Genomic DNA, 23,944 nt, shown 5'->3' on the forward strand with positions numbered 1-23,944 from the left:
ATTTTTTTTCCACTTTCACATATACTGAAAAAAGCAAGGACCGGCGACACTCGAACCAGAGATCTGAGGGTGCGAAAGCGCTACCTAGGCAGGAACCTGGAAGTTGTTAAGGTTCAATAACAAAGCAATTCGAATTCTTACATCTTTGTATTACAGAAGTTGTCTACGGCAACAAAAAGTTCTCGATTGCACACTTGCTCCCACAGGTGTAATCATGAGTGTAACCGGAAAGAGTGACATTATAACCTTGAGAAACTATCTAGTTCTACTTGATTTTGCCTTATAATGTCCTGAATAAAAAAAATTACCGTTTACTTCTTTTAATTTCAAAATCGGAATAACTGGACATCAGCGAAGATCAGATTGTAAAGTGACATGTTAAAATTAAACATTCTTTTGAATTGGCCAATATAAAAACATTGGGAAGCTATTTTTATTTGCGAAAACTCAAATTGAGTCAGAAATTCACAACCAAATTAAATTTCTAGCGATCAGTCGGTTCATTTTAATGTCTTATTTTTAATTTCGCTTTTAATCGCCAACATGTTTGACCTCGAAACTTTCCGAAATCTGAACGACGAATTGAAATACGAGCTGTATAAAGACTTAGTCGAAAATGTTACTTATTTTAAACGAATTATCGAAAACTTAACTGTATCAACGAAAGAGGAAGAAAGAGGAAACAAATTTTTTGATCTAGAAAATTTTAAAAACACGGGCAATTCGAAAATTACAGAAAACAAATTTGAAAACGAATGGAGCAAGATTGGAACTCGGAGCAGAAATCAGAACAAACGAAGCGAAAATAACCAAGAAAGCAAGAATAACCAAGAAATCAAAATACAAGCAACCAATATTCAAGAAGAAAAATTCGACCAGCAACGAAAACATTTATTTTTACCACGAGAAGGAGAATATTCTGGCCTATTACTGGGAGACTCAATTGTTAACAGAATCAATGGGGAACAAATATCGGAAAATGTGTTGGCGAGAGGATTTGGTGGGCACAAAATTTCTGCATTGCTGGAACGCGTGAGAAACAGTAAATCGCGACATTTTAAACATGTAACTACGCTAATTGGAATAAATGACTGCCTCTCAAGTGATTTCGACGCGAAGGAAGCCGTGAGTAGCTTAGAAAAACTAATTTATCTCATAAATCATAAATTCTCCCCAGAAACAATTTCACTATGTACTGTAACTCCCTTAGGCGCTTTTAGAAAAGATTTTAATCCAAATGTACAGAAGCTAAACAAGCAAATTCTTAATTTAGTACGGAATGTAAAAGACTTGGGCGAAGTAAAATTGGATATTTTAGACATAAACAAAATTTTTAGTCAAAATACAGATGCTCTTAGCTCGGATGGTTTGCATCCTTCTGATGGGGGTGTTGAAATTTTGGTGCAAAGTTTTAGAGATTCTTTTAGGGGTTCTGATATTAATGCAAACACATGTGAGATTACAACCCGCCCCAGAATGAAGCAAACCCAACAATCATCAAATTTAGATCCAAAAACGGCAGAATTGTTACAATTTTTCCAAAACGGTGCAAAATTTTTTAGGAAATACTAGTTTCGCATTTTTTCTTGGTGCAAACTTTGGCGATTATTTAATTTATTTAACCTATTATGCTGAATATTAAATTCTGGTTGTTTTGTGCAATTTTTCTAATTTCCAAGGCTCAGATGGAAACTAAAGAAAAAACTATTGTTTACTGGGGCTATCTAAGCTGCCAGCAAAAGATATTATCAACGAAATGTGGGATAAATGAGCGGAGAGCTACCACACTGACTCATCTTTTCCTTTTCGCGTTGTTACTGACCCAAAGTGGGGATGTTGAAAAAAACCCTGGTCCTATCGAAACCATTGAAACAGTCTACGGTATCTGCTCAAAAAATTGTGCAAATCTTAAATTTGTTCATTTGAATTTTCAAAGTATTATTAGAAAACGGATGCAATTGAAAAAATTTCTTGATGATATGGGCGAAAACACAATTATAGGAATTTCCGAAACGTGGCTTAAAAAAGAAGATAGTGACAATTTATGGAATTTCCAACCTAGAACGCATGCGATGTTCAGATATGATAGGCAATCAGCGGTAAAAAAGAAAGGCGGTGGCGTTTTGTTATATATACCAGTCAAATTGGCTCCGAAATTGAGGCCTGATCTAAATTTATTTGATAAAGAAAAATATGAGTCAGTGTGGGTTGAGTGCAAATCTACATTTAACATTTCGAGTAAAGAAAAAATGTTAGTTAATTTGTGTTATAACCCAAGCAGATCAAACTTTATTGATTTTTTGGAACAATTAACGCTTAACATAGATAATGCTTTTTCAGTTTCTAATAAAATTACGCTTTTGGGTGATTATAACATAAATTATCTGGATAGCAAAGAAAAAGAAAATTTAGATTCTATAATTATTCCATATGGATTGAAGGTTTTTTGTCCAAACGATGAGACCAGAATTAGTTCCTCAACAAAAACTCATATCGACTACATAATCAGTGACTATGAAACAAACGGCATTGAGTTTTGTTTTGATACACCTTATAAAACCGACCATTTTGCTTCATTTATTTTGACGGATATAAAATGCGGCAAAATTTTACCGAGGATAATTACGACTTTCAATAAGAAAAATTATCAGAAAAATGAATTTTGCAATTCACTCTCCGCTCTTCCTTGGTATCTCTTATATCAATGTACAGACGCACAAAACATGTTCTCGACGATGATTTATTTAATTTCTTGTGCTCTACAGCAACATGCTCCTATCGAAAAAAAGTTTGTTCGTAATTTTAAACCAAAAAACGTGTTGAAAACGGAATGGTTCGATTCAGAATGTCAGCAATTGTTGACTAAGAAACAGAATTCACTCAGATCATATCGCAGTCAAAGCACAAGCGATAATTGGTCAAAGTACCAGTTTTTACGTAATCAAATGAGCAAATTGATTAGAAGTAAACAATTCGATCATTCAAAAAATTGTTTTTCACTTCTCAGCACTATCCAACAAAAATGGAAATATATTAACCAAGTTAGAGGTACATGTTCTGGCAACCATCGAATTACAGTTCTACGAAATTCCTTCAGTGAAATGATAACCCAAGACAAAAAAATTGCCAATCATTTAAATTATATTTTTTCAAACTTAGGCGAATTTTTCGGCGCTAAAAAGCCTCCGAATTACAACAAATCTGCCTCTGAATCTGCATCTTTTCATTTTCAACACATTACAGTGAAGCAATGCTTTGATATAGTTCGAAAAATCAATGTTGGAAAACCTCTCGGACCTTGTACCGTACCTGCTTGGGCAATCATTGACGGTCAATCAGTTATAGTTCCACATTTAACTTTTGTCATAAATACTTGCTTAGATGAGAACATTTTCCCGATCGAACTGAAAAAAGCAAACGTAACCCCTTTGTTCAAAAAAGATGACCCAATGGATGCAAAAAATTATCGGCCAATATCAATAACTTGTGCTTTTTCTAAAATTTTTGAAAAAATTTTACATGCCCAAATAACAGAACGTCTTGACAAATTTCAAATAATGACACCATTTCAATTCGGATTTCGCAAAAACATTTCAACACAAGATGCTCTTGTTTATGTGACAGAAAGTATTCGAAATCAAATAGATTCAAAAAAAATCGTACATGCAGCTTTATTAGATCTGTCCAAGGCTTTTGATTCTATTTCGCATGAAGTTTTAATTGAAAAAATGCTTTCTCTCGGTTTTTCAAATGGAGCAAATGCTTTAATTGCTAGCTTCCTAAACAAACGTATTCAAAGAGTAAACGTCAATGGAATTTTTTCAGACTGGATTGAAATAAAACGAGGTGTCCCACAAGGAACGGTACTTGGTCCGTTGTTGTTCAATATTTATGTTAATGACATACAAGAGCGATTATATGAGGGTTGTACTTTAGTTCAATATGCTGACGACTGTATGGTTTTTTCCTCTTCTATAATTTCTGAGGATGCTTTGAATCGATTGCAAAAATCACTCAATAATCTAACGGATTTTTTTGCAGAGAACCAATTGAATCTGAATGCATCTAAATCGGAATTTATAACATTTTGTAAAAAAAATGATAGCAAAAATGTGGATACTGATAAACTAGTAATTAGTGGGCATTATGTAGCCAAAAAATCAGAATGCAAATATTTAGGCATAATTCTTGATTCAAGTTTATCTTTTCATGCTCAAATCAAAACAATTCTCCAAAAAATGGCCCAAGGGATTAAAACTATTGATACAATTGGACAACAACTGCCGACATTATCATTAGTTGCCTTGCTTCATTGTCTTGTTTTATCACATTTAGATTATTCAGCAATTTTTTTACAACAAATTAATGCTACTTTGATGCTATCTCTGGAGAAACAGTTGAACTGGGCGCTAAAAAGAACATATTTCAGATCGAATTTTAAATCTTCTTCCCTTCTTCGCATTAGCAAATCGTTCATTGGAATCGAGAAAAGAATTGAGTTAAAGTGTATAACATACTTATACCAATATCTTACAAACAAAAAGAAGGCTTTTGAAAATACACTGAGACTACCGACTGCCAATTATAGGCTCAACGAAAGAACGAAACAAATTATTTTTGACAAACATTGTTCGACTGCTTCTCTACAAAAATCATTTTTTCATTTGACTTCTAAAAAATGGAATTCACTGCCCATAATTTTGCGCAATTTAGAAAAATCGAAAACAGAATTCAAGAAAAAATTGAAAGAATTTTACGTGAGTGAATTGAGAAACAATCCTATATGTACTAATACAAATACGTGGCGTGATTACCGTTTTTGCTAGTTCTATATTTTTTAATTCAGTTTAATTTTTCACACATTGCTTGAAAGAGAAACTGTATATACTCTGCATATACGTTGTATAATTGGACTATCTGTAAAATTGTTTGTAAAGTTTTATTACCAGCTTGTTCCTAATTCTTAAATATTTAATTTTCTATAGTATCCGAAACTTCATATACTTTAATCAACCAATTTCCGAACTGTAACCGATTTTGTTTTTTTTTTGTTTTGTTTATTGCTTGTTTTCTGATGTTTTGTTTTTGTTTGATGTAACCAATGAATTTATAACCAATTTTATTATTTACACTTTGCTACACTGATGCCTCGGCTTTTTATTGTATAGTAATTCAAGTGTTCTTTCTTCTTCTTCTTCTAAAATCAGAACCGAAAAAAAACCACAAATCAAATAAAAAAAATTGTTTAAAGACAAACATTAGGAGTGCAACTAGAGTGTCAAAAGACTAGAGCTCCCAATATCAAACCAGCTCTAGTAAAATCTACAATTCACTCTTACCGCAGTGCCACACTCCAAGATTTGTACGAAACAGTTTCACAATACAAACCAAAGCGCCTCAAAACAGTTTTTTTCCCTTTTCTTTTTTTTTCTCTGTTTTTTAAAGGTAATCAGAAGGTCAAAAGTATCATAGTAACCGAGGTTACAGTCATGAGTCCCTTCATCATGTATTCCAGTCAAAATCCTTGGAAATTTTTAGATATGGAAGTGATAATGATAAAAGAAGATGACAAGTGTTTAAGTCCTTTTCAATTAAAATCGATACGGGTTACGTTTCTTCAATAAGAACACGCAACTCAACACGAGACAATATAATATACAAGTGTTATAAGTAAAAAATTTCGTCGAAAGTTATTTTGTCATTTATTGTTCCGAGTACGCAAGCGGCGTTCGCAATCTGTATTGCCAGGGAGATTCTCTGTTTTAAAAAGCTGCCTGCTCTGGGTTCCTCAGTGCATATGCTTAGGTTCTTACAAAGCTTGCTCAGAAAAACTTCTGTGCTGGGGCCGGCCGCGCCCTGAATTTCAAAAGCTAGCGGTTGAAAAAGATATCCATCATTTACAAGATCTTTACACTTGACAATTTTTCACTCTTCCGCGTCAGCGGCAGCCGTACCAGAGTTACAAACAGACCCGGCATTAATCCTACAAGGAGCTAAGGAATCTACTACCGTTACATCCCACAAGAGCTGCTTACCATCAGCCCATGGAACGAGCGTCAAACCGTTTGGTCGCTTCTGATCGGTCCTGTAGAGGTGTCGTGGTTCTAAAACAGACGGAATGTGAGTAGATGATAGACTCTACTTTATAAGGGCATTCAGGTTTGAATGCCTAGAGAATCTCCCTGCACTTTTGAGGCAAGAAAGACCATGCCAACCATCCTTGGTAACGTCTTTTCCGCACACGCATTTATGCTGTTCGCATATTGTTTATCCTAATCGAAGTCCTATCGCAATTCTGAGTTGTTGGTTCGACAGTTTTAACCTTAAATTTTAGCACGGGATGACGTTCAACCATTGGGAGCCAAATCTATCTTGGAACGCGTTGAACGTTTTTACGTCCGTTGGTTCGAGTCGTAAAATCAAGTCGTAAAATCAAGAAATCCAAAAAAATCAATTTTTTTTTGATTTCCTTTTCCGGAGCCATTTCAATTTTTCCAAGGTCAAACCACCGTTTAAGCGCATCATCATAGGTTCCATCCACATGCTCCAAACCAAAGATTTCGCTCAAGGCATCTTTTGCTCCTACTGCTGAGGCTAAGAAAGCGGGTAAAGCAAGTAGACGAGCGGAAGAAACGCCCAAGCCACCTTTCGCTGCCGGGAGAACTGCTTGTAAAAACTGGTTATCATCCATTTTCACGTTAGTGACCTTGCATAACGAATTTCTTAGTAATTTATCGTAACGTTCCAAAAAATCATTTTGCAAAAAACAAGGGCTCGTACGCAAAAAATATAGGACTAATAAATTATTAAATAGTTTATTAAATAGTTTCAGATAGTTGAAATGTTTACCGGGGTAGCAATGGTTGCCCCGCGATGAAATTGTCCGACAGAAGATATCACTTGCTCAAGACATCATCTTCAAAAAATCTCCTGATTGCGGATTCTCAAGCACGCCATCTTGATTTTCCAAATTTCAATATCTTGTCCCTACCTGGGGCCCGAATTGGTGCGGTCCAAAACTTCTTAATTCCTAAGAAAGATAAAAGGAACTTGGAAGTTTAGAGGAGTGAGTGAAAAAATCCACAGCTCATATCATTTGAAAACTGACGAAGTGCACCTCAGTGAAGAAGGTCTGAAGGGCATTAAAAGTATTCTCAAGAATAAAATCTTATACGATAAACATTCGAACATCTGCAATACAGAAGGACATCTGGTATATTACGAGTGTCGTTTCAAGAACTGTCAGTGCCCCTATTAACGTAAGTAGAAATAGTGAACCGCAGGCCTCCCCTTTTCGGGAACCACCAGGTTTGTCTATTTCTTCTTTTCCCCTGAGTGAGCCACAGGCCTCCCCTTTTCGGGAACCACCAGGCTTAACTGTTTTTCTATCCATAGTATAAGCAAAAATGGGCAAAAACTGCAAAACATGTAAAAGAGGCTTTGCCAGCAACGAGAAAACATACACTTGTGTCGCATGCAACGCTCAAATGCATTTGGAACCAACTTGTGTTGGGTTGTCTCTAGTGGCCATAAATGGAATAAAAGAACTAGGGCCGAATGTCATGTTGCTTTGTAATACTTGTGTGCAAAATAATGAACGAGACAACTTTATAAGATGCAAAACCCTGGCCAACATAGACGAGAAGCTCTCAAACATTGATGTAACTGAAAGCCTTAAAAGCATGGAAAGAAGACTTACCGATTTAGTAGATCAAAAAATTGGAAATGCAATGAAAACGACATGCGATAAAGTGGAAAAAACTTATAGTGCCGTTGTAGCTGCTGAAACCACCACCCGGATAAATCAAGCTCAAACCACTCAACATGCTGCCAGATCTAACTCTGATCACAACATAAATCAAAGTTTTAGGATACAAGGGGTCAAAGAGGACCCTGAGAAAACAAAAGGAGAAAACCTTGTCCCAACAAATGACGAAGTAAACGAAATACTAGACATAATTGGAGTGAAGCCGAAAATAATAGAACTAAAACGACTGGGAAAATTTGATCGTAATCGAATGAAGCCAAGAACACTGCTGGTAACTGTACCTAGCGAACATGAAGCACGACTAGTACTAGCAAAAAGCCGAGAAAAGCGAGAACAATTGGTCGAAAAAGAGGTCTACCTGCTACCAGCATTGACCAAAGAGAGTGCAATTAAAGAGAACGAAATCCTTAAGAAACGAAGACAACTACTAGATGAAGGCGTTCCTCGCGAAAAGCTGAAAATAAGGAATCTAGAATTGTTCAATGATGGTGTGAAAGTAACTATTGACACTGAAGTTCAGGAACCCCAGCATTGACTAGGATTCCTCAACATTCTGCAACTAAATACTAGAAGCCTAATCAACATAGAGAGAAGAACTAAGCTAGCAAATGCAATTGCAGTTGGAAATTTTAATGTCATATGCTTAAGCGAAACTTGGCTTAACGAGAATATTCAATCATCAGAGCTTTTTCTAAGTGAATATAACATCTATAGATCTGATAGAGCTATTGTGAGTGGTAAAAACTGTCACGGAGGCAGCCTAATAGCTGTCAAGAATAGTCTAATTACCGAGGACTTATCCACCAAACATGACATTCCTGATTCATGTGTGCTATGTAGTATAAAACTTCATCAAACTGAAATGATAATTGGCTCATTCTACAATCCGCCAAAAAACAGTAATTACAGATACAAAGTGCATGAATTTGAACAACTGATCAAAGCCATTCCTAAAAACAAACCGTTTCTCTTATGTGGGGATTTAAATTTCCCAGAAACAAACTGGAACACCCTCACCAGTACTGACGAGGAAGAAAACCAAATACTGCAAATTTTTGAAAATGGACTCTTTAGGCAGGCGATAGATTTCCCAACATGTGTGAAGAACATACTAGACGTAGCCTTCTATCGGAATTGCTATACAAGTGCCGAACAAGATTTTAACGTTTCCAAGATTTATGACTGCTCAGATCACAATGCCATAATGTTGTCTATTGAATGCACGGTATCAGAGCCGAAACCATACTTGGAAAATTTTAGAAGTTTTGGAAATGCCGATTTTGAAGGAATAAACAATTTTATAAACGAGAACCCATTTGAACCAGTATGCCACACAAACATTAACAAAATGCATGAGGAGTACACCCAATATTTGGATGAAATCATTAAGAGTTTTGTGCCTCTCAGAACAAGACATAGGCAATCACTTCCACCTTGGATAACAAGTAGCACTTCAAATTTGATCAAAAAGTTACAAACAAAACGGCAATCATGTATACTCAAACCGACCAACTACAGAAGACAACAAGTTAAACTGTTTGAAAATTTAGTAACTGAATCATCGGAAGTGGACAGGAAAAACTACCAAGAGGAATTGTTTAGAACACGGAACACTAATGTAATTTTTAAACACCTAAAGAACTTGAATAAACATACAAGTCTTCCTAAGTTACTCATAAAAGATGAAGTTGAAAGCACAAATCCAAACGAACAAGTCAACATGCTAAACGACTTCTTTCATTCAGTTTTTAATCCTAAAGAAAGTTTTAGTATTAGAGATATTCAATTTGGAAATCCCTTGTTAACGAATTTTGATATATCGAAAAAGACAGTAAGTGAGATTTTATCAACTCTGGACGTAACAAAGTCACGCGGCCCAAATGGGTTGCCACCTAGCTTTTTTCAGAAAACGAACCGCAATATATGCAAACCGATGAACAAAATTTTGAGAAACGTAAAACGCCTACGAAAAATACCTGATTCATGGAAAACAGCTGCAGTTACTCCTGTTCACAAAAAAGGTGACCGAAAATTGGTGAACAACTATCGACCAGTATCGCTATTAAATATTGACAGCAAAGTCCTTGAAAAATGTATATACAAAGACCTGTACCCTTACTTTGCCTGGTATTTGACGAAACATCAACACGGTTTTACTAAAGGTAGATCAGTTTTGACAAACATGCTCTCCTTCCTGAAAGAAATATATGAAGCGCTTGACAATGACTCAAACGCAGAAATTGTAGCAGTCTACACTGACTTTGCAAAAGCCTTTGATAAAGTTCCGCATTTTGATCTACTCAAGAAAGTTGCACTTATAGGAATAGGAGGCTGCATGTTAGAGGTACTCTATGACTATTTGAAAAACAGGAAACAGTTTGTACGAGTAGACAATATCAGCTCAAAAGTTTTAGAAGTCACTAGTGGTGTTCCCCAAGGATCACTTTTAGGACCACTGCTCTTTTGCATTTTTATTAACGACCTACCTGAAGTACTCAAATTCTCTGAACCATATATTTTTGCGGATGATCTTAAACTACTTTCCATCAAAAAAACATCAATTGAAATTCAAGAAGATCTGGACAAAATTCAGCAGTGGGTAACTGAAAACAAAATGGAATTAGCACTAGATAAATGTGCAAAAGTAAGTTTTAGGGGCGGAGACGCCAACTCTATGCTTTTTGGTGTAGTGCTTGGAACATCGATGGTTGTGAAAGATCTGGGAATTTTTGTGTCGGGCGATTTAAGTTGGAAGGTACACATTGAAACAAGATTAAAGAAGGCAAACCAAGTACTGTACCTCCTGAGAAGAAACCTATTAGCAAAGATAAATACGTTTGTAAAGTTAGGCCTGTATAAGTCACTAATACTCCCAGTGTTATTATACGGACTCTCATGTACACATATATCGAGGGGGGATCAATTGCAGTTGGAGCGATTTCAAAAGAAAGCAATCCGGTGGATCACTGGAAATAAAACGGGAGTGTACATCAACGAACTACGCTTGCTAAACATTTTACCCCTGCCCATGTTCATCCAGCTAAATAACATCTTACTTCTTGCCAGTCTTGATTCTAATGAACGAAATGAAATAGTGTTAAACAGGCGAACCACACGGGCTAGAAATATAGAAATTTTTGAGATGCGAAAAGTGAGAACGGAAAAAGCGAGAAACGAATTTGTTTTCAGAACCAGTAGGATTGTAAATCGATTAGAACCATATATTCATTTTGATAAACGAATCGGCCTCAAGACGAGAATTTTAAACACGATGTGGAAATTTGTAAACGAGAGATTTTCAGAAATGACAACGTGCACGTGGCAATTATTCTGTGATTGTATCACGTGCAGAAACAAGTGGACATTGTTTTAGAGAAGACGCCGGGACCAAGACTCCCAACAGCAGTGCTGTGAATCCCCAACAACAACAACAACAACAACAACAACAATAGGAGTTTTGGCATGCTAAAGCAATTTTTCAGGAGGTAAAAACCATAATGGGCGTCTAGTTTGTCAATGACATCCGAGATTTTTTCAAGCTCCTTAATTTTTTCGTCGAGCATTTCTTTTCGGCAAAGTTCGCGGATTGGAGATCCTAAAATGAGGAGTTCTTCTTTTGTTTTTATTCTTATTTTGGGGCATATTTTTCGAAATTGTGTTAAAATTGAATTATAATGTGTACTAGTAGTCGGTCCCAAAAAACAAAGTTCACACTTCTAAATACCAGATGTTAATTTTCGACTCCAACTGTTTGACTAGTGTATGAATTGTTTCCGCAAAAAGGGGTGGGGCTTCAGGATCACCCTGCTGAGTTCCGTCTTCTGACATTATGACAGAGCTTCCGTAAAAAAGGTAACTAGGTTTACCATACGCGCAATGGGTGTAATTATACAATTCGGGGCGATTTGAATAAACATGATTCAGCATTGTTTCTCTGTTTAAAGAGTTAAAGGCATTCTTAAAATCTAGTTTTAAAAGAACAGTGCATTTTGGATTGTCGTCGCGTTCAATTAGGTTTCGAAACGAGTGCGCAGCTATTTCTGCTCCTCGTTTGTTTGGTACCGCATCCTACCTGTACGTTTCCGAAAAAATTTTGTCGCTTGGAGAGGGCCTTGCTTCCAGCGCATTTAGACGCAATACGTCTCAGCGTGTTGCCTATGGCAATCAGTCTCAACCCTCCTTCTATCTTAATGAGGGCGATAAGCTTTGCGCCAAAAAAGAAAGGTCTTAGTGGTTCGGGTATTTTGCCATCTCCAATGAGGTTTATCAGCTTAGTAAGCGATTTCAGAAAATTAAGTCCTGCACTGCCATTCGACTTACTAACAAGATCTTTAAAAATTTGAGGAACTATTTTATCAGGACCTGCTGCTGATCCGTTTGGAAAGGACATTATCGCATTGTATAGGTCGAAATCGGTTACAAAAAAACTATCCAACTTTTCTGGATTTGGAGCTGCAAATTTGGCTCGCTGCGGGTACTTAGACAACAATTTTTGATAGTTATCAGTTGAAAAAGGAGTTATTTTGTCATCCGAAGCAGCAAGCCTTATTCCTCCCTTTACATTTCCTTCATCGAGCTTACTACTTATTAACTTTATTCTCTGCTCGAGGTCACTCAGAGGCCGGCTTGAAACTTGGGGATGGGGTTTTGGAAGTGACACGTCATTTGCTCGAATTGTTTTATTTATCCAAGAACTCATGCTTGTGGTCTGTTTGCGTCCACTTCTTTTCGGTTGCTCCAAAAAAAAAACAAAAAACAAGAACGACGTTAAAAAAATTAGCCATTTTGTAACATCTTCTACATTGTAGACGATGTCATTTATTTTGTCCGACAGACTTTTCGCCAAGGGAACACGCAAGTCTTTTGGTACTTTATTGAGTACTCGGACATTTGAGATGGCTGTATTAACATAATTGTCTAGCACTAAATCATTACCTATTGTTGCTTTATTAACAGATTTGACATCAACGCATAAAGGACACTGAAACCATTCGGTTTTCTTAGAGTCGCTAAGAGAAATAGTTTCAAAACTAATATGATACCAACTAGAACAATAAATACAATCCAATTTATCAGTCCTGAATGTTTTAAGCAATCTTTGCTTGTACACTCTTTGTTGTTTTTCCTCATCTTGACGCAGCATAAAGGTAAAAAAAAAGGATTTTGACTGGACTTTAGGGGACTGAACTAACCCATGATAAGCGGTTAGTGGGAGTTTTACAAATCAGCAAATTAAAAAAAAAGACAACTAAATAATTTAAATTTTAAAATCGAATTATAAAAATCAAAAACAAGGAACAATCTCACCCGAGCTCAGTAGGTCCAGCGGCGCACCACCAGACTCCTCAAGCCAGTTCCAGTTTCCCACCTCCCCACAGAAAGCCACTTGACAGACCTGTCTCTAAAATCCCTCAGAGGGCGTTCCACATACAGGCACAAACATCAAACTTAACAAATCTATTTAATAAGTTTATCACAACAATTAAGCTAAAAGTCTAGCACTTCAACAGTATAATTCAATTTTAACAAAAACAGTAACCATTATCACCCGGTTTAGAGATAATAGGCTGCATCCATGAGAAATTGAGCTAAAGTGGAAAAAATTTAATCAATTTAATTGTTGTGATAAACTAATTTTGAGATACATTTATTAAATAGCCTAACTGTTGTGATAAACTTATTGAGTAGTTCAAATTTACCGCTTGTGTGTTTTCATATCTTATGCGCGCTCGGCCTTCCTCTTTTGATTATCTTATCGAATATCGGCGTCCCAGCCGTAGGCTAGTGAAGCTTGCCTGGCGTATCTAGACGCAAGAAGTAGTAAGCAGTTGGAACTACCCATCAACAACACCAAGTTGTACCGTTCGTTCCTATCACTTTTTCGTTTGTTTTTTTTCTTCTTTTTTTAAGCTCCCCGAATTGAATGAAATTCATTGCGCAACCATCCCCCCATCATTCCACGTAAGAGCTTCTCCGTTGCCTTCGTTGTCTGTGTTTCAGGTGGATGCTCCGATTCCAGGCAAGGCGCATCCCTGACTTCTCACAGAACCTTGTAATTGGCACATCAAGGACAAAATATATCAAACCAGCTCTAAAAAAATCTACAATTCCTTCTTACCTCAGCGCCACACACCAAGATCTGTATGGAAAAGTTCTACATTACAGACCAGAGCGCCTCAAAACAATAGCCATTATCGCCGGATTTAATGATAATAGGCTGCATCCACGCGAAATTGAGCTAAAGTGGAAACAATTTATCAACTTAATTACAAACAAGTTTAAGCCCAAAACCCTAATCATTCCCATAACCCTATTCATCTCTAAAACAATCCAAAGCTCCAATAATAAAGGTGTTAATCGCAAACTCTACATTCATAACTATGTGCTGTTTAACTTAATTAATAAATTTGTTCATCCACACACACTCTTTGTTTCGACCAATCTTAATCTAAATCCAATTCCTCAAATTTTCTGGCGAGACGGCATCCACTTCTCGTTCTTTGGCAATGAGTTCTTGTCAAATTTTCTTGCTTATAATGTTTCTAAATCCTCTTGATAATCTGACAATACCGTTCCTCCTCATGAAATGTCTGATCAAACACATTGTATCATATGTAACAACCACCTACGCGGCCATGGAATTTGGTGCAAAACATGCGCAGCCTTCATGCATGTAAAATACAGCGGCCTTAACCGAAGCAGTGACCACGATGACTGTTTTAGCTGCCTTTGCTGCACCAACGATCTAAATCCTGCCATTGCAAATAGAAACGAAACTGTAACAGCCACACCCGACCCCTGGTCAAATCCCACACCTGAACTAAAAGATAAACTAAGAGCAATCTACAGCCAAGTAGTGCACTGCAAACCAGTCATCATGATCTTCGCAAAAAGCAGAGTTGGGTTTAATTTTATAGAAACCCTAAAAAGAATCTTCAACTCGTTAATTGAAACAGAAGAAAAAACATACGCAAAGCACGCAAAAATTCCGATGCTAAATACCGATGCAAAAATACTGATAGACGTTGAAAAAGCATTTAACTCCCTATACCGGAACCTGGCTTTGAAAAACAATGCAAATATATGCCCTTCTATACTACCTGCTATACAGAAATTATACTCTAATCCATCCAAACTCTTCGTAAGCAAAAAATTTATTCTATCTAGAGAAGGAACCACACAAGGAGACCCATTAGCAATGGCGATGTACGGGCTAGCCACTACCTTTAATAAAACTAGTCAACAATAACAGCTCAACTCAAAAATGGTATGCAGACGTGGTAACGCAGTCCGAAAATTGAAAAACCTGCGAACAGTTCTTGGCAAAATTATCAAACAAGGAATATTTTTTGGATATCATGTAGAGACATCGAAAAGCCAGCTCATTTTAAAAGATGGAAATTACAATGAGGCGTTGAAAGTTTTCAAAAATACCGGAATTAAAATGAAGAAAGGCGCCAGAGTACTTGGTTCTGTCATAGAATCCGAGACTGAATGTAAAACGTTCTTAGAACCTATTGAAAAAAAATTGCTAGATCGCGAACACATCACCAGAAAGAGTGTACTCCTTCTAAACCACCAATTCACAGCCAAATAGTGCACTGGAAACCAGTCTTCATGGTCCTCGCAAAAAACAGAGTTGGGTTTAATTTTATAGAAATTCAAAATAGAGTCTTCGGAAAAAAAAGTAGAAACTGAAGCACAGCAATTTAATAAAATAATGAGCATTGGAAAATTATCGAGTGCTATTGCTAAATTAACTGGTTTTTCCAAGGGAGTTCTCTCACTCGAGGAAATTGTCAAAAGTCAAATGGTTGAGCAAATCTTTTTTGAGAAACACCCTCCCGCGGAGCCAACAAACATCATGCTAGAAGATACAACCTCTTTCCACTAATCCATATTCGACCAAATAATTGCCCAGAAAATTAGGAAGGCTGCCATGACAACACATGGTTCTCATGGACTCTAAGGCCTGGATGCAAATGAGTGGAGATGCATACTAACCCACTTTGGCCAACAGTCAGTTGAAATATCAAAGCCACTAGCCAAAATTGCTCAAGAAATATCAACAGAAATACTAAGTCCTGAGCTGCTCGAACGATATAATGCCTGCCAACTAATTCCACTTGATAAAAACCCAGGAGTTAGACCAATTGGCATACACGACGTTATCCGCAGAATAATAGGTAGAACGATCACAAAGTGCATAAAAAGCGAACTTAAGGTACTTGGATCGAATCACCAACTACGCCTTGGCCAGAAAAGTTGCATCGAATATGCAATTCATACGCTTAGGAAGCAATACGAGAAAACAGATTCCGATGCAAATTACAGATAGACGTGGAAAACGCAGTTAACTTCGTAAACCGGAATCTGGCTTTGAAAATTTTTTTTTTTAAAAATGCCCTTCCATACTACCTGCTATAAAGAACTCATGCTCTAATCCATCCAATTTCTTCGTAAATAAAAAAAGTTATCCTATATAGAGAAGGAACCACACCAGGAGACCCATTAGCAATGGCGATGTACGGGCTAGCCACTTTACCTTTAATAAAACTAGTCAACGATAACAGCTCAACTCCGAAATGGTATGCAGACGATGGGAACGAGGTCGGAAAATTTAAAAGCCTGCAAACAGTTCTTCACAACATTATCAAACACGGAAAATATTTCGGATATCATCTAAAAGCATCGAAATGCCAGCTCATTGTAAAAGATGAAAAATACAATGAGGCGTTAAATGTATTCAAAATTACCGAAATTGAAAGTAAGGAAGGGGCCAGAGGAATTGGTTCTGTCATAGGATCCGAGACTGAATGTAAAACGTTCTTAGAAACTCAGTAAGAAGAACAACACGAAAAACTGAAAAAAATTCGCAAGATCGCCAAAACATCACCACAAAACGTGTACTCCTGTTACATCAAAAGGGTACAGGAAAAACTATTGTTTTTAGCTAGAACTACCCCAATACCACAGAAAACATCCTGGCCTGCGAGAAGATACTGCAGGAAAATCTCATTCCAAGTTTATTTGGTAAAGATAGTTTTAGCCATCAACTTAGAGACATCGCTTCTCTGCCACTGAAAATGGGTGGTCTAAATATCGAGCTACCTTCTGACTATGAGATTTTTTTAGAATCGTCAATTAAAATGTGGTCAGTCTTAGACACCTACAACCCATTAACAGCTATATCTAAGCAAGAAAAAATCTATACAAAAATCAAAACACTTAAAACTGATAGAATAAAACAGAAGATAACTAACATTTTGAACAACTTGAGCGACAGTGAAAAACACGCACTTGAGCTAGCCTCCAAAAAAGGGCCTCAAACTGGTTAAACGCACTGCCATTTACCAGATATAATTTCAACCTAACTAAATCTGAGTTCTGGGATAGAACTATTTCAGATATGGATGGGAACCAAGAAACACTGAAGTTTCGGCTCGATTTCAACATCATAGCAAACATCGCTCATGAGGTTGGCAAAGGTATCTCTGATTTCGTCATGCCTCATGTGGGTGTATCCACCCTTTGCACAGTGAAGGGCGTGGGTAAGGTCAGAAGTTTGACCACATGCACATGTGAGTTTGTGCATGTGGTCAAACTCACATGTGCATGTGGTCAAACTTCTGACCTTACCCACGGCCTTCACTGTGCAAAGGGTGGATACACCTACATGAGGCATGACGAAATCAGAGATACCTTTGCCAACCTCAAGAGCGATGTTTGCTTGCTATGATGTTGAAATCGAGCCGAAACTTCAGTCGTTGCAAGGCGAGACCTTTGTCAACAATTCAACCACAACTGTTGAAGGAGCTCGACTAGATGTAACAGCAAACGGATTATGTTGCTCAAGGTTTAGCCGAACCTTCCATGATGTCAAAGTCTTCAACCCACACGCAAAAACTTCTCGAAGACTACTGAAAGACGCCTATAAAAACCTCGAATCACTGAAAACTCAAAAAACCAACAGATAGTTTTACAAGTTGAACAGAGCAGCTTCTTCCCGTTCATTTTTGGTTGCACTGGTGGTGCCGCACTAGCAGCTACACGGACAATGCAGCGCATAGCTGAAAAACTTAGTGAAAAAAGGCATGAAAGCTACTCAGAAACAATAAACTATATAAGAGCTAAGATAAGCTTTAGGCTATTTAGGAGCGCTACCCTTTGTACACGGGTATGCGGATCACTGCGTAAGACTCAATTCATAGTGCTTTTATAGAGGAGGGACTGTTGAAGTAAATACCTTTAAACAATGCATCAGATCCTGACTTGACTTAAATCCTGCAATATTGTTAACTGATGTATTTATATGATGCTGGTATTGGCCCTATCCAGCTTGTGTAAGACCGTACCTAAACGGAAGGGCCCCTTCTATAATTTACCTTTTTTTGATAGACACGAGATAGCCAAGATCAATGGACACTATGGTAGGATTGATGGATATAAATACACATTTCAATCTTGACATACTATGTATCCGAGAGAATTGTGCACACTATGTCAGCAAAAAATTCAGACGGTAGCTTTTAAAACAACCATTAATTTTTGATGGAACTTTAGGACGGAGCTACGTAGGAGGAGATGGTCTTTCTAAAGGCCCAATCCCTGCTGCAGGAAAAAAAATCGTTTTTCCGCTTTAGTGTCGGCATTCAATTTTCGCTTTGTGAACCGTCAAATTGATGCATCCGTTTATCATTTTTTGAAGCGTCAAGTTGATGCAAGCTGAAAAAACAACATAGGTAACTCATACAAAATCAAATATGCTGGTCCTAAATTTCACAATGGAAACGCTTTTGAATAAGGTAGTCCGCATGGTCTGCTTCAAGTGTAGTGATTCAAGGTCAGTTCAAATTGATGAATTTAGCAAAAGATGCTTCACCCACGGTAACTTTTGCAATCCAGTGGCTGAAGAGTGGGAGTTTGCTATGAAACAGGAAATATCAGCGGTGCAGCAAGGATGACAAAACTGGTTTTTGCCCACGTTTCGGCAGGAAAATACCATGCAAACTGAAGTTGTTCGATTGCGAGAGATACCAAAACTTAAACCACCATGCATGCAAAAAAAATCAAAAGATATGGGCGCATCAATAAAAGAAATATTCTGGTATTGTTGAAGCAGCTGGCGCGCTTACAAAATTAGGAAGGTTACTCCCCAATTGCTTCTTTTAACATGGGATTTTGATGAAATTCTTCCATCAATCGAAAAGGAGCCATCTCGTGTTTTGATTGCAGAACGCCGCCAATATTCTTATATGAAATCTGCAGTTCATTTTTGAGAAAAGTACTCCAGAAGGGAACTTTTCCGTACTTTGGTTTTGATTATAAATATAATGCAGGACAAGAGGGTAACATGCAAATGGTATCAAAAACCAGCAGACACTGGTCTATACTAAATTTAAAAAACTCAGTACAAGAGTAAGGTTACCCAGGCACTGTACATACCGTGTTAAGGAGTACATCTAGTTGGGAACAATTTCAAAAAACAAAGAAAACTAAAAGGACACAGTGGCTGATAATTCAGTATCCTGAAAATTAGCACGCATTTTGGCTGCAGACGACCTGTTCAAAGCCATTGAGGCTAAAGGACTGCCCCTGATTACTGAGAATTTTTCTTCCATTCAAGGATATGAAGCACTAAATCTTATAGTGCAATCTAGATGTACGCAATTCCATTGTTTTGCAAGCAGACTACGATTTTTAACCAAAGTTAAATTAATTTTCACTACAAGGAAACGATAATCATGAGTAACATCGCTGAATTCTTTTTTTATGTCTTGTGTGAGATATACTTCCTTCTATCTCAAACAACCTGTTTGGCACTAGACCAACAGATTTCAAGAATATAAGACTCACTGTTAGGCGTCCACTTTCAGCAATTAAGGTGTAAGGAATTGGCACAGTTTTTAGTATAGTTATTACAATATCACAAAAAGGCCGAATAGTTAAACAAATTTGTTAACACTGGAGGCAATACATATAAAAACAAATTCGGGCTTGAGTTTAAAGGCAGCTAATTGACGCTGAAAAATTTTTCACAAACTATTTTGGTTATTGTTTCAACAACGTTCATTTCAAAATCAAACTTATAGTTCAAAAACTTCAAGTCGAAATATTTGCAAAAAAAATCATTAATAAATTTTGAGGTAAAAAAAAACTTTATATCTAATTGATTATTTTTGGAGGTCTTTTATTTTCGACTAATTTTTTGACAGGATGGTTTGTTCGGAAAACAGTATAAATACAAACCGCTCATTTTGCTGGATTTAACGCTCATTTGTGGTTTTAAACTAATGTCTTTTTTCACTTTTGACCGTATCTGATTTATCTAGTACCATAAAAATCAGGCTAGTTAATAGCATTAAGTCCAGTTTTTAGCAGTAATTTCAAAATAACAGTACAAAATTACGCAATTTCATGCAATGATAGCATGCTTGCACGTCAGTTGACAAGAACTGAAACGCAACTCGTGTTTTTGATGCCGCCAATTTTCTTTACTCGAATCTACAGTTCATTCTAGAGAAAGTTTTTCCAGACGGGAACTTTCCGTACCTGGATTTGATTATAAATATATTGCAAGACAAGAAAAAATCCTGCAAATGGTATCAAAAACCAGCAGATACTGAGAAATGATTTTTTCTGGAAAATGCGCCACAACTCAGTACAAGAGAATGGGAGCCATTTCATAAAACAAAGGAAAATTAAAGGGCACAGTGGCTGACAAATCAGTATCCTGAAAATTGGCACGCAAAAGTGGCAGCGGACGCTCTTTGCAAAGTCATTGAGGTTATGGTCAAATCGGTTTTAATTCAATCAGGTGAGGATGTGAAGCCCCAAATAAGATAGTGCAATGTAGAGGTAATAAAAGGCAAAATTTTGCTAGCAGTCTATAATTATTGATGTTATATTTGACGATAATTGATGAATGGTTAGGGTGTGATGGTGTTGTATTTGTTGTTGTAGTGTTATTAGGTTATTTAGTTCATATGAGATTTGCGTGGTTTCTGGGGAATTGTTGTTGGAACGTTCATTGGTAAAGGGGGAGTTTGTCGGGGTTGCTTGGTAAATATGAGAGATGGTAGAGGGGGAATTATTTTGGGATTGGGAGTGAATGGGTCGAAAGGGGGGTTGAGAAAATGTTGATGGGTTGGGTTCAGAGTTGGCAAATTCGTCTGGGTTTCTATGTCTGAATTATTAAATTGGGAAATTGTATTAAAAACGGTGATATCTGAATTAGCGTCAGAATCCATGCCGGATGATGTGTTAATATGGGGTGATTCAGGTGGCGGAAAAGCAAAAAGTGGAATGATGGGGACTGGGTTTTGGAGATTGGCTGGATGGGAAATTGAACGGTGAAGGGATCCAATTTGTCGGCTCATCGTGGGCTAAAAGAATGATTGTTCTGAGATTGACAACTTGTTGTCATATGTATCGTCGTTTTGAAATTGTTGTGTTCTTATGTGTTGAATTGGACTTTGTATATGATTTGTCTTGAACTTGCAATATTTACGAGTGCTAAATTTCTGAAATTTCGTGGTAATAGTGTTAGTTGGTGATTACGATTTAGACTTGGTAGTTGTGGTGCTGTAGGAAAAGTATTTGTGTTATTGTGTGATTCGTCATATGTGTTTGGTGTAGTTGATATTTTTGTGTTGTATTCTTTTATTTGTGCATCTAAAAGTATTTTATTTATGGATGGGAAAATATTCCAAAAAATCCTGCTAGAAGTTTGCGTGCTGAGCTTGCTTGTCTATGTACTTGTTTGTAGATTGCGCATGTGTTATAAATTCCTTTTAATAAAGAGAAAATAAATCCAATAAAATTAAACATTGCGTATAATATAGTCAATCTTTCTAAGATGTAATAGGGCCATCCTAGAAAAGATAAAAGTTCGCTTTTGAAAATTACAAAACTAAAAATATTGATTGGTGATATATCTTGTGGTCGATACTTTTCGCCGTTTAAATAAATATAATCGTTAATAGCTTTAAAATATCCCTTGTAATCTTGTGCGTAATTATCTGAAAACCCTGCGGTTTCTGCAAGTTTTCGTAAATTTTGATCTATTGATTGTGGTTGTATAGTGTCCATTTTTGTAAGTAGTTCTTGAAATTGTTGTGTACGTATGTGGTGTTGGATGTCTGATTTTGAGTAGATGCAAATCGATTGTAAATCGATATTTGGGTTTCGGGCAATTGCTCTAATGCTTTCAGGTGAAATCTTTTTTAGTGGTGTCTTTAGTGTTGGATATGGTGTGAGTAGATACTATTTATCTTCGTGGGGATTTTTAATCGTACAACATTGTGGCTATTTTCTGATCCACATGGGACTGCTGTATCCCAAAAATAATCTCTTCTTGAAAGTGTATCAACAAAAAATACTTTAATTTTGTAGAATATTGGGATTCTTTTTTAACATCGTTTTTTTTTCAAAAACGTATGAAATGGATATTTTTTTGGAACAAGTGTAATACCATAAAATGTTGCCTTCATAATCAATGAAGTTTGATCTGTTTCCGGATAGTAAATATCCTGCATATGGTATTTTTAGAACTGCTAGTGCTAGTGAATGTAGAACTTGTGTTCTTTCAAGTTCACATAGTTGATGTTGTGTTTCTAGTTCTGATAATGACAATTCTTGAAATATTCTGCTTATTGTGTAATCTAATTTCATATCTAAATGTTTGTCATAGTGAATTGCGCCAAAATGTGTGTTGTTCATAAGTGATAGTTCTTGTAATCGTGTACTTTTTGTGTCTTGTGGTTTTAATTTTCCACCGATCTGTCCTGCGTTTTTCTGAAATTTCACTGAACCGTAGGGATTTTCATCAGCGAAATGTGGCCATCGGGTGTACGATTAAAATTCCTGTATTCATGTTGAAACCATTTTTGTATTCGACAAGAGTTTCTGAACATTGTGTTTTGTAAATTGGCTTGTTGTATTTACATGCAATTTCTGTTTCTGGGTATATTTGAAATCTTGTTAATTTATTTTCTATATTGTGGATGTTTCCAAATTTATGATTTGTAGTTCTGATCTGATCAGGGTTTACATGTTTATATGGAATTGATTCAATAAAAATTTTTGTTGAAATTTAACAATTCTAGCGTGTATCTTTGCTACTTGAAAAACTGTACAGGTTTCTTCGGGAAACCATACAATGGTTGCTTGTGTGCGTGTTGTAGGATCACAATATCATTGGTCGTGTTTGCAAGGGAGTCTATTTTCTTGATAAAGAATTCTATCGTCTTTTAAGTCGCGTGTAAGTTGTGCTTTCGTAGTAGTTTTTTCCAATCGAAAAACATTTTTTCTTGGTATCCTTTATTTTTTGTGTCTGCTTTGCAATTTGAGGGATTATTCATTCCAATCATGTGTGGTATCCAATGTTTATCATGAAGATCATTTGTTCACCTTCCGTGTGCTCCATTGAAGGGAAATTTTGTATCTAGTCGTATGTGACCTTGGTGTTTTTCAAGTTCGGCTTGATGTGCTAAGTCTGGGAAAACTTGAATATATACAAGTTTTCTGTTTGTACCTATGTTTGGTGTAAGGTTTAGTCGTTTTAATTCGTTTTTACAGTCTTGGGGGCTGAGATGTAATAATCTCTTGATGTTACTTTGATAGAAAGATTCATGGTCTAGTCTGTTTTTATTTCCGTTTGAAACTTGTGAACAATGTACTTTCTTTTCGGAAAATGTTGCGGTAAATTTGTATCCTGTTAATCGGGCTTTTTAGTACTCGGGTTTTTAGTACAATTGCTCGGGTTTTTAGTACAATTTAGCTTCTACATTTGTGGTTTCTATAGCTTGTGAATCGGATTCACATTGTGTTACTTGGTTTTTAGCATATTTGTGTAATGTTCATTTTCTTCACAATCGAAGTGTGTTACTAATCAATCCTGAGGTCCTGTGCGAGGAGAAGGATTTTGGTTTGGCTCGGAAAAAATTAGAAAAAGAAGTTGTTGAAGTTTGAGTATCTCCAGAATATACATGTGTATGATAATCTTGAGTTTGGGTTCTAAAAATTTATATATCCGATTGTCTTCTTTGTATATCTATCGTGTTTATATATTATTTTTGTTGTTCTAAATGGGGGAGGTAAAGATTGAGCTGCTATATTGGGAGGAGCTAATAGAAATGGGTGTAAAATAATGTTATTTAGTCTTACTGTAATTTC

The 23,944-nt window shown here is 36.5% G+C and overlaps 1 protein-coding gene across 1 annotated transcript in view; it reads right to left on the minus strand.

Moving 5' to 3' along the window:
- The window catches only part of LOC134857023 (sperm-associated antigen 1-like), a 59,399-nt gene extending 46,147 nt beyond the window's left edge, over nt 1–13,252 (minus strand). Inside the window, exon 1 of the mRNA XM_063873350.1 lies at nt 13,226–13,252. The gene's annotated coding sequence lies outside the window, so the exon portion shown is untranslated. The remainder of the gene's footprint in view (nt 1–13,225) is intronic.
- Nucleotides 13,253–23,944: the final 10,692 nt, after the last annotated feature.

Source organism: Symsagittifera roscoffensis, chromosome 1 (genome assembly GCF_963678635.1).
Source record: "Symsagittifera roscoffensis chromosome 1, txSymRosc1.1, whole genome shotgun sequence".
NCBI classification, from domain to species: Eukaryota; Metazoa; Xenacoelomorpha; order Acoela; family Convolutidae; genus Symsagittifera; species Symsagittifera roscoffensis.